The following is a 9,315-nucleotide window of genomic DNA, read 5'->3' as shown; positions in this document are numbered from 1 at the left end:
TCCCCAGAACTTGAAGCTGCATTATTGATGGAGTCCCGCTGGGAGGATGAGGGGGAGGAGGGAGGAGGCCTAGGCGGGGAGGGGGCAGCCGGGAGAAGGGACTCTAGCTTTAACCCCTTCGTGGCCTGGGTACTTGGAGTTTCACCAGGAGGCCTGTGAGGTCGTGAAGAGAGTGCCACCAGCACATCAAGCTGTGAATGGGGGTGTCCTAGAAAGCGAGTGAGTGTAAAAGCGCGGATTGTGCGTGGGAGGACACGTGTCAGTCATCATGGCAGGGAGTGTGTGTGAGGAATGCCAGGGGCCCTGTGGTGCATCTAACTAGGGAGTGTGTGTGGGGGGGTCGGTGTGGTATGGGTGTGTGTGTGAATCTGTGAGTAAGTGTGTCAGAGTGTCAAGGATGCAGTGTGAGTGGCAGGGTGTGGGAGGACGATGTGTGTGTGTGGGAGGGTGTGGGTGTGGGGGAGATTGGCAGAGGCTGTCAAGGTGATGGGCAGGCGTGTGCCAGCTTGCAGGAGGGTGGGGGTACTGCACCCACAGCTCTAACCTGTGCAGTGGAGGGGCATGAGGTTGTGATCCTGTGAGCACTCAGGGGCTTGGGGGGAATGTGTGCCTGTCACAATGTACCCTGGATTCACGTGCCTCCTGCCTTTTCTCCCCAGCTCTAATGCGAGGGAGAGACAGCCAGCCTAGGGGGAATAGAGTTGGGGGTGTTGGGGGCTGTCTATGGTACACGTGCCATCATGTGTGTGTTTGGTGTATTCAAGAACAGAGCTGTGGGTAGAGGTGTGTACTCATTTCTGAGGTGTGAGCCTTTCTCTCTGCAGAGGTGTGTGTGTGTGTCTCTGGAGAGGGGAAGGGGAGGCACTGGCCCTGTGGATTGGAGTGTCCCTGTGCCCCTGTCCAAGTCCAGGGTATCTTTGCAAGGGTGGCATTTCCCTCTGCAGGCCTGTGGGTGAGGGTCTAAATACCTCTTTAACGCTGACAGAGTGTGTATGTATGTAGACGTGTACATTGCATATGTCTTCCTGGGGCTCTGTTTGTATTGGCCGTGTTCTCTCCTGGTCAGACTCAGGCCTGATCAGTCAGGAGCCCTCCCCCCACCTCCAGCAACTTTTCCACTCCCTGCCCCAGCATGTTGGGTCCTTGGCAGAGCGGAGTGGGAGCAGGAGGCCAGAGGAGTCTTGTGGAAATGGGCTCAGAGGCATGATGTTGTGCCTCAGAGCCATTGTCCACTCTGGGGGGTGAGAGAGAGGGTGGCAGGGGGGCAGAGCTTTGCCCTTAGGAGCTGGAAGCCCTGGCTACTTAGCTCCACTCCCCCCAACGCCAGGCCTGGCTCAAGTCCCACTGTGTTTGTTGACTTATGTGCTTGTTGGGAGACAGCAGGATGCCAGGATGCTGGTCCAGGGGTGTGGGCATCTCTGGCAGCCCCTGCCTTGGCCCAGACCCCTCTTCCAGATGGGGTGTGGTGAGGAGTGGCAAAGCTCAGTTTGGCAGTGCCTTGGGAGGGTAAATAAGGAAGTTCTGAAACTCAAAAGAGGCATGTGAAAGACACGGCCCAGGCAGTAACCTGCATGGCCACTGGGCCAGGATGAGAGTGAGAGGCCTGTGGCTTCCAGTGCTGGAGGGTGGGAAGGTCCTGGGTGGGATGAAGGGGACAGAGGACAGCTGGGTGGGTAATTAGAGCACAGGGGCAAGGAGGCATCACCACCAGTTGCATCTTGGAGCCCATCAGAGTTGAGAAGGCCCTGGGGACCACAGGGGCTCAGTCTTATTTGACAGGGAGGACTTGTTTATGCCAAAAGGACTAGAGCTCTGGGAGGCTCTGAATCAGGAAAAATGTCGCTGACCCAGGCTGGGGCAGCTGGGAAGGGAGACTCTTCCCTCTCAGCCAGACCTGGAAGATGGAATGTTTGGGGCTGGAGGACAGGGTGTTTGCCCTCTCCCGCCAGCCTTTTTGGCACCCACAGCTCTGGCTGCTAAACCCAGGGTCAAGAGCAGGCAAGACTGGCTAACAGAGGTACAAGCACAAGGGACAGACAGGAAGGAGAAAGAAGGGAAAGAAGGATGACAGAGAAAGGAGGGAAGGTAGGAAAAAGCAAAAAGAGAGAAAACACATGTGAGAGATGGAGAGACAAAGGGAGAAAGAAAGTGTCACGACTACGGAGAGAGGCAGAAGACAGAGATGCAGAGAGAGTAAAAATAGCTCAGCATTAAGATAATTGCAGCTCACAGCTCTGCCCTCCGTTAGGAATTAAATGAGGTTTTATTACTTTGATTTTTCTCTCCTGGATCCTACGCGACTTCTCAAGAACTTGGGGAAAAGTTTTTCAGGTGGGCGGCCAGGTGGCGGGGGCTGCGTGGGTGACAGAGGAGGAAAGGAACAGGACTTCTGGAAACTGGGGAAGTGTGGGCAGGGGCTAGGAGTGGGGAGGGGCTGGTGAGGATGGGGGAGCCCAGCAGGGGCTGGGGGAGGCAGCCAGGGTCAGGCATATCCTGGAGGGGCTGAGAAGCGAGAGGCCAGGGTGACCTCCATTTTCTTTGACTTAGAATTAATCATATGCAAATGAGATATAAAAATAATATGCCACTCTTCGGGTATTATTTTGAGTTAGAAGCACAGGCGGTTGGGTCCAAGGAAAAAAATTAAAGACCTTGTTTGACATAACTCCCATTGAACTATGGGTTTTTCTGCTTGGACTGACAAAACAAGTTTATCGCAGCATGTCTATCAACGTAGCATACGTCTGAGCACACTATTTTGAATACACGATTTCTTTTCGTATCACTGGCCTGCTGCTGCTGCCACAGTGCCTGGCATACAGGAGGCACAACATTACTGTCTCTGGAAGGTGAATTTGGGAGGGTGGTGTGAGGCCTTTGTCCTCTTTCTGGGAGGTGGGAAGAGTGGATATTCCCTCCCTTCCCCGAGCAAAACAGTCTCATGGACAGAACATAAACGGGGGAGTTGGGCAGAACTGGGGAAGAATCTTAGGTCTGTAACTTACTGTGTGACCTTAGACAAATTTCTTATCCTCTCCGTGCCTCAGTTTCCTCGTGTTTCAAAGCCCACCTCACATGGTAGCTGTGACGATTCAATAAGATAAAATGAACAGAAGGCAACAGGAGAAGTGGAAGGAAGACCAGATATGACGTGGATTGACTCCATAAAAGAAGCCATAGGCATGAGTCTACAGGAGCTGAGCAGAGCTATTGAGGACAGGACATTGTGGACGTCACTCATTCATTGGGTCGCCGGGAGCCAGAGCTGACTCAACTGCAAGAACACACACACAATAAAGTCCCAGCCCCGTGCAGAGCTCGGTAGGTCTTCAAGAAAGCTTCCAGCTACCCAGGAGCTCTAGGGGTGCAGTTCCAAAAAGGGCCAGCAGGTGGCAGAGTCGGCCAGGGTTTGGGCGGCTGCACCGCTGGCTGGCACGGCGGGTCTGTAGTTAGGCATCACACCCGTGACCTTGGCACCACTAAGCTGAACCAAGCTGGCCGGGTTGGCATGTGGCAGCTGGAAGGGAGGCCTCAGAGATCTCCGGGAAGCAGCCTTAGAGAAGCCGGGGAACGCTAGCTGGGCTCACTGAGGCACCTTTCTTTGCCGCTGGTGGGGGCAGGGGCGGTGGCGGGGATTCCAAGGTCCGTCTCTTGGGAAGCCGGTGGACACCGAGAGGGCAAGGGCACTCTCAACAGGGACAATGGTGGCACCGGGACAGGGGGCAATTATCTGAGACATTCATTTACACACTCATTCATTCATCCATCATCCATCCTTTTGTCCATTCAATAAATTCACACTGGGTGCTTTTTAAGAAATCAACTTTATTCAGTTAAAGCTTACATATAATGAAATGTACACATTTTAAATATACATTTCTATGAGTTTTTGAAAATTTTGTAACATATAACCACTACCACAATACAGATATAGAACATTTTTATCATCCCAAAACATGCTCTTTTGCCCCGTGCAAATCAACCTCCCCTCCCCCCTCACTGGGTGTATCAGAAGTCTTAGTAAATTATTTTGAGACCTGCCCTTCCACCGTCTGTCTTCCCATTATCGCCTGCCTGCCATAGTGCCCAGAATACAGTAGGCACTACATGCTGTAGAGAGGATGGGTTGAGGAATGAATGAATCAATGGATGGATACATAAGTCATAGAAATTGACACCGTGTGCCATATATGGAGCATTTACTCTGTGCTGGGCACTGGGCTAGGCCCTTTATATGTATTACTTCATTTAATCCTCATTAGTATCATTCCATTTTACAGATGAGGTAAATGAGGCTCAGAACTTTTTGCCCAGAGTCTGGGTTCAAATGCAGACACCCTGACATTAGAGCTCTCCCTCTTCCCTGCTGCCTTTAATACATTCAGGATGGGCGAGTGGAAGTTCGCTTGTATGCACTGGACCGACCTTCTCTCCTACTCAGCATTGGACCAGTTTTCTCTCTCACCTAGCCTAGTTTGGAGCGATGAGGTGGTGGGGAACAGAAATCAATGTGCCAAGGCTGTCCTCTGGTGGCAGACATGAGTACAGCTGTATCTGTGCCCTCTGGCGCCCCCAGGTGGGATGTTGTTGAGAAGAACGACTGGAAACCCGCAGCCCACAGCGGAAGCAGCCTCAGCCCCGGGCACCTGGAGACCCCCTGCTCTGGCCACTGCCTGGTGCCCCCCGAAGTGCCAGCTGAGGCTGCCCCCGAAGAATGCCAGCTGCCGGAGCCCGCCGCCTCCCACCCCCTCCACCAGCCTCACACACTCCAATCCCGGTCCAGTCGGCTGCTTCCATTCCCTGAAGAAGAGGCCCTAAAGTTAAAACAGCTGTTAATTTATAAACCAATTTTTCCGTGACTGCTTAATAAATCGCCAGCAGCTGCTCTGCCCCCTCCTCCTGCCCAGGCACCCGGCCCTGAGGGCTGCACGGAGAAGCTCAGAGCCGCCAGCTTGCCCCTCCTTCCTCCTTCCCCCAACTCCCCAACTTGCCCCCATTCTCCCAGGAAGTGGGTGGGTGTGGGGGAAACCCTGATGAACCCAGCTTCTTTGAGGTTCAGTGGAGTAGAGAGATGAGGATGGATTTTCTTTCCTAATGGGCTGTAGCCCAAAGGCCATCCCTCCCAATGCCCTATAACCACCTAGGACTTCCAGCCCAGAAGATAGGTGTCGAAGGTTTCCTTAGTTCTGGGCAGATGAGGGTGTCCAGATTCCCTAGAGAAGTTCCCTTGAGCCACTGGGAGGTAAGGAGACCCTGGGCTTGTCCCTGAGAGCACTGGAATCTCAATTCCCATACCAGGGTGGTCCCCCTGACAGATGCTAACCAACTCCCTGACCCTGCTGTTCTCTAAAGGGTGGGCTGGGAGGGGGCAGGGATGCTGGGGAGTTGCTTACACACATTCTCCCCCGATAATGAGAGGAGGGATTTCGGCCCCCTGAACATTCCCTTTGCCTAGCTCCCACTAGCATATGAAAGACACCATGAAAATCCCTGCTGGGTGGGGGCCGTGTGAATGGCACGTGGCATGTTCGTTCTCTTTGCATCTGCAAATTCCAAATGCACCCGAGGAGAAAGGCCTGCTGCTACTGTGATCCCTGACTCCACTGGGCAAGGAGCCCATCCAGCCATGCCGCCCTGGCCACAAGGAGCTCAGTAGGAAAGGGCAGAAGTTTAAATCTGGGTCTCCCACTTATAAGCTGTGTGACCTTGGGCAAGTAACAACCTCTCTTCCTTCCTCAGTGTCTCTATAACATAGGGATAATAATTACAGAATTGTTGTGAAAATTAAACAAGTTGATGCACATAAGGTGCCTGGCACATAGGTAGTAAGTTCTTACAAAGCGACACTTAGTATTATCCCCCTCTAGAAAGAGCAGACACTGGATCTTCTGGGTTCCCCCACTCCCCCAAGTAGCAAATCTTGGGGTAGGGGTGCTTAGGAGATGTCCAAGGGAAATGTGAAGACAGGTAGGAGTGCTCGGTTTTTTTAAGGAAAAAACCAACCAGGATTCCTGAGTTATATGGTTCTGGCTGGGCTTTCTCATTCTGGGCCCTTCTGTTCTCTCCCATCCCCCCTCATCCCCTCCTGACTCTGGTAGCCATGTTCTTCCCCAGCCTGCTTCTTGGTAAAGAAGGAAAAGTTTCCACCACACTTCAACTCCTGGAGCCCCCACACCTTAAGAATTCAGTTCTCCCCATAGTCTAACTGAAATCCTGTTCGTTTGTTCATTTCTTTTTTTGTTCTCTAGCCAGCGGGGGATGCCAGGACCCTTTCCTGCCCCACCCCCAGCCGGATGGGGAAACATCAGAGAACCTGCGGGATTCTGCTGTCACACAGGCTGGATGTGAGTTTGGCTTTGCTATATCCTCCCCATGTGCCAACAGCAACTTCGTGTACCTCTTTGGGCGCTGGGTTCCACAACTCTAGAAGCTACCTCCTGGGTTGTTGTGAAGGTTGAATGCGACACTGTCCATAAAGTTCTTAGCACAGGGCCTGGCTCTCAGCAGGTGCTGGGGATGTGGAGGTGGAAAGAGAGGAAAAAACCCAGATCCCAGAGCTGAGCTATCTGGGTTCAAATCCCACTCCGTTACTCCCAGCTGACTGTCCTTGGGCTTAACCTTCCTGTGTCCCTGTTTCTCCATCCTTAAAATGGGGGCTGTAACCTATGGCATTGGGTGGTTCTCCAGCTAAATAAATGTTCACCAGAATTCATAGCACTGTTAGTTGCTGTTACTATTATCTGCCCCCACTAGAGTATGGATGCCATTTACACTTTGTCCCATCCAGGGGCTTGATGATGGCAGAAGGTTGGAGGGTGAGCAGAACCAGAATGGAGACCCTGATATTGGGGATCCTGGCTCACAGCAGGCCTGCAGCCTCCACTTCCCCAGTGTTCTCACCTCTGGCATCCCCTAGATTCTGGTTTGGGCAAAATCAGGAGGCACAACCCTCTGCCTCTTCTAGTCAATGTTGCTGCAAAGCAGCCAACCCCCTCCCTGTGCCCAGGTTCCTGACTACCTCCTGGAAATAAAGCAGTGTCCCAGGGGCCCACTCAAGCCCAGGACTGCTCTGCCAGGGTGCCAGCTGGTGCCCACAGGGGCGGGGCAGCGATTTGATCATGTGGAAAGGGAAAGCTGGAGGCACCCCCAGCCTTGGTGCCCCCCACCAGAAAGAGACAAGACTGGGGCACCCAGGACACCCTAGAAACTTCCTTCCCCCAGAGACAGGCAGAGGTGAGAGCAAAGCTTGGCTTGTCCAGTGCCTCAGTTTACTCAGCCATCCCGGAGGTGGAGTCTTCATTTTTGTCTCCCTGGGGCCCCAAAGGCCTTGGCATTGGCCTCTCATAGCTCCTTGCCCTCTTTCCTTTCTTAAAGAAACCGAGCTCAGACTCATCCTCCCCGCCTGGAGTCTCTCCTTAGAAGTCACCCAGAAGGACACTTAGCCGCGGAAGGGAGGTGAGAAGCCAACACCACGCTGGAGACTGCCTCTGCAGGGTGTGGGGCTGCACCTCCACGCTCGCCCAGGTCGCCCACCTCGGTGGAGTCTCCCCGCGCTCCCTGCCCATATCCTTTCCCTCTGCCACTGGCCCTTTAAGAGCTTCTCCGCGCGCTGCCGTCCCGGATCAGCCAGAGAGACCATTAAAATTTTATGCAGAATGAAAATGGGCCAGGTCTCCAGCTTCCTCGCTCCCATCCAATGATTTATTACTCGCAAATACCACAGAACTAATTAGTATAGTAATTAATTAATACGCATTTGCATATTTGCATGTGCAATTAGTGCAGTGGAGTGATTACTGGGAGAATGAGGGGCCCCGGATTGTCAGATGTGAGGGGGAAGTGGCCTGGAAAAGAGTTAGTGGGAATGAACTTTGTAGGGAGCGCGAAGGCGGGGAGGGAGGGGAGACAAGCGTGAGCCGGGCGAGTGCTCCGCGGCGCGGGGGGCGCCTGGCCGGGGCGCAGAGCTGCCGCGCGGGGAGCGCCAGACCTGGGCCAGTCCGCGGCCACTAGACGCTGGTCCGGGGTCGCGACCCCTGAGCCCCTGCCCTGCCCGCGGCCCCGCCCCGCCCCCGCCGTGTGGCACGGCTCCAAGCGCGCGTCTGATTGTTATGCATTGTGTTTCTTGTCGCGAGCGGAGCCGGGCGGAATGGGGCTGGCACAAGCTGTTTCCCTGCCACGCGGCGGTGGCACCTTAAAGGGGCAGCGTCCTCTTCCCGCTGCCTCCGGGACGCCTCTGGCACCTCTGACCCCACTTCCGAGCCGTCTGCTGGACCCCTTTCCAAGAGGCAACCGGCGGCCCAAGTTGGGCTCGGGGCGAGAGGGTACGAGTGGAAGCGGGCCAGGAGGTGGCGCGGCCCCAGGGGCGCCAGGCACGTGCCGAGGGAGCCCGGCCGGCAGGAAGTCAGGCTGCCAGAGGGGCTAGGGCGGCTGGGGCTCAGCGGGCTCTGTGCCAGGCGCGCGGCGGGGGTGGTGAGGAGAGAACCCGGAGAAAGCCAGGAGAAGGACACGGAGGAGAAAGAGAGAGTGGCAGAGGTCCACTGGGTGCCAGGTGTTTTTTTCATAGACAGCACTTTGCTTCTTATCCTTACAAAGATTCTGTGAGGTAGGGCTCCTTATTCCCATTTTACAGACAGAAGAACAGAACTGTGTGACAGGCCGCTAGTGATGGAGTGCTAAAGCTGAGGTTTCAGCTGGCTCAATGTGGTGTCAAGGGCCAGAGGAGAAGCCACATTTCCTCAGGGGACATCAGGAGGGCTTCCTGGTAGAGGAAGCACATCACAGTCTGCAAGGTCAAGGAGGACACCTTCTGAAGGAGCGGAGGGAAGAGGAGTGAAAGGCGGAGAAACCCCATGTTTAATGTGACTGCCCCTCCCCAAGCCATCAATCAGTAGAACTGCAGAGATTCAGGCCAGGGCACTGGCTCCTGTGACTTGGGGGTCTGGACAGAGGGCAAACCCCTGAGAACTAGTCCTACCCAGGGTATGCTCCTTCCCTCGCTATTGCAGAACATGCTGGTTCGGTGGTGTGGAGATCATGGGAGTTTGGGGAAAGGCACACAGTTTGTAATAATTAATTTAAAAACAGACTCTGAGTCAGAGCTTGGTTCAAATCAGGGTCTGCCACTTACTAGATGTGTGACCTTGGCCTTAGCCTTAAGTGGAGGAACTAGTAATCCCACCTCCAAGGTGGTGGTAAGAATGAAGTAAGATGATGCGTGTGAAGCCCAGTGCCTGGCACAGATAATGCTCACCAATGTCATTATTATGGATTATATGTTATGTTATTACAGAGAGCTCTGAGGCCTCAGGAACAGGA

General features: G+C 54.1%; 1 long non-coding RNA gene across 2 annotated transcripts; it reads left to right on the top strand.

Annotated features, from left to right (window-relative positions):
- The first annotated feature begins 27 nt into the window (after window positions 1-27).
- LOC109455812 (uncharacterized) lies at window positions 28-8,428 on the top strand. 2 transcript variants are annotated; one of them, XR_012492017.1, is made up of 4 exons: window positions 28-219; window positions 3,048-3,321; window positions 6,249-6,344; window positions 7,375-8,428. It is a non-coding gene; the product is annotated as an uncharacterized LOC109455812 (long non-coding RNA). The 2 variants fall into 2 exon arrangements; XR_002138727.2 differs by lacking the exons at window positions 6,249-6,344; window positions 7,375-8,428 and adding an exon at window positions 4,577-5,329.
- Window positions 8,429-9,315: the final 887 nt, after the last annotated feature.

This window comes from Rhinolophus sinicus, linkage group LG15, assembly GCF_036562045.2.
Source record: "Rhinolophus sinicus isolate RSC01 linkage group LG15, ASM3656204v1, whole genome shotgun sequence".
In the NCBI taxonomy this organism is placed as follows: Eukaryota; Metazoa; Chordata; class Mammalia; order Chiroptera; family Rhinolophidae; genus Rhinolophus; species Rhinolophus sinicus.
Note: the sequence above shows the minus strand (reverse complement) of the source record. Positions and strands in the feature narration are given on the sequence as shown.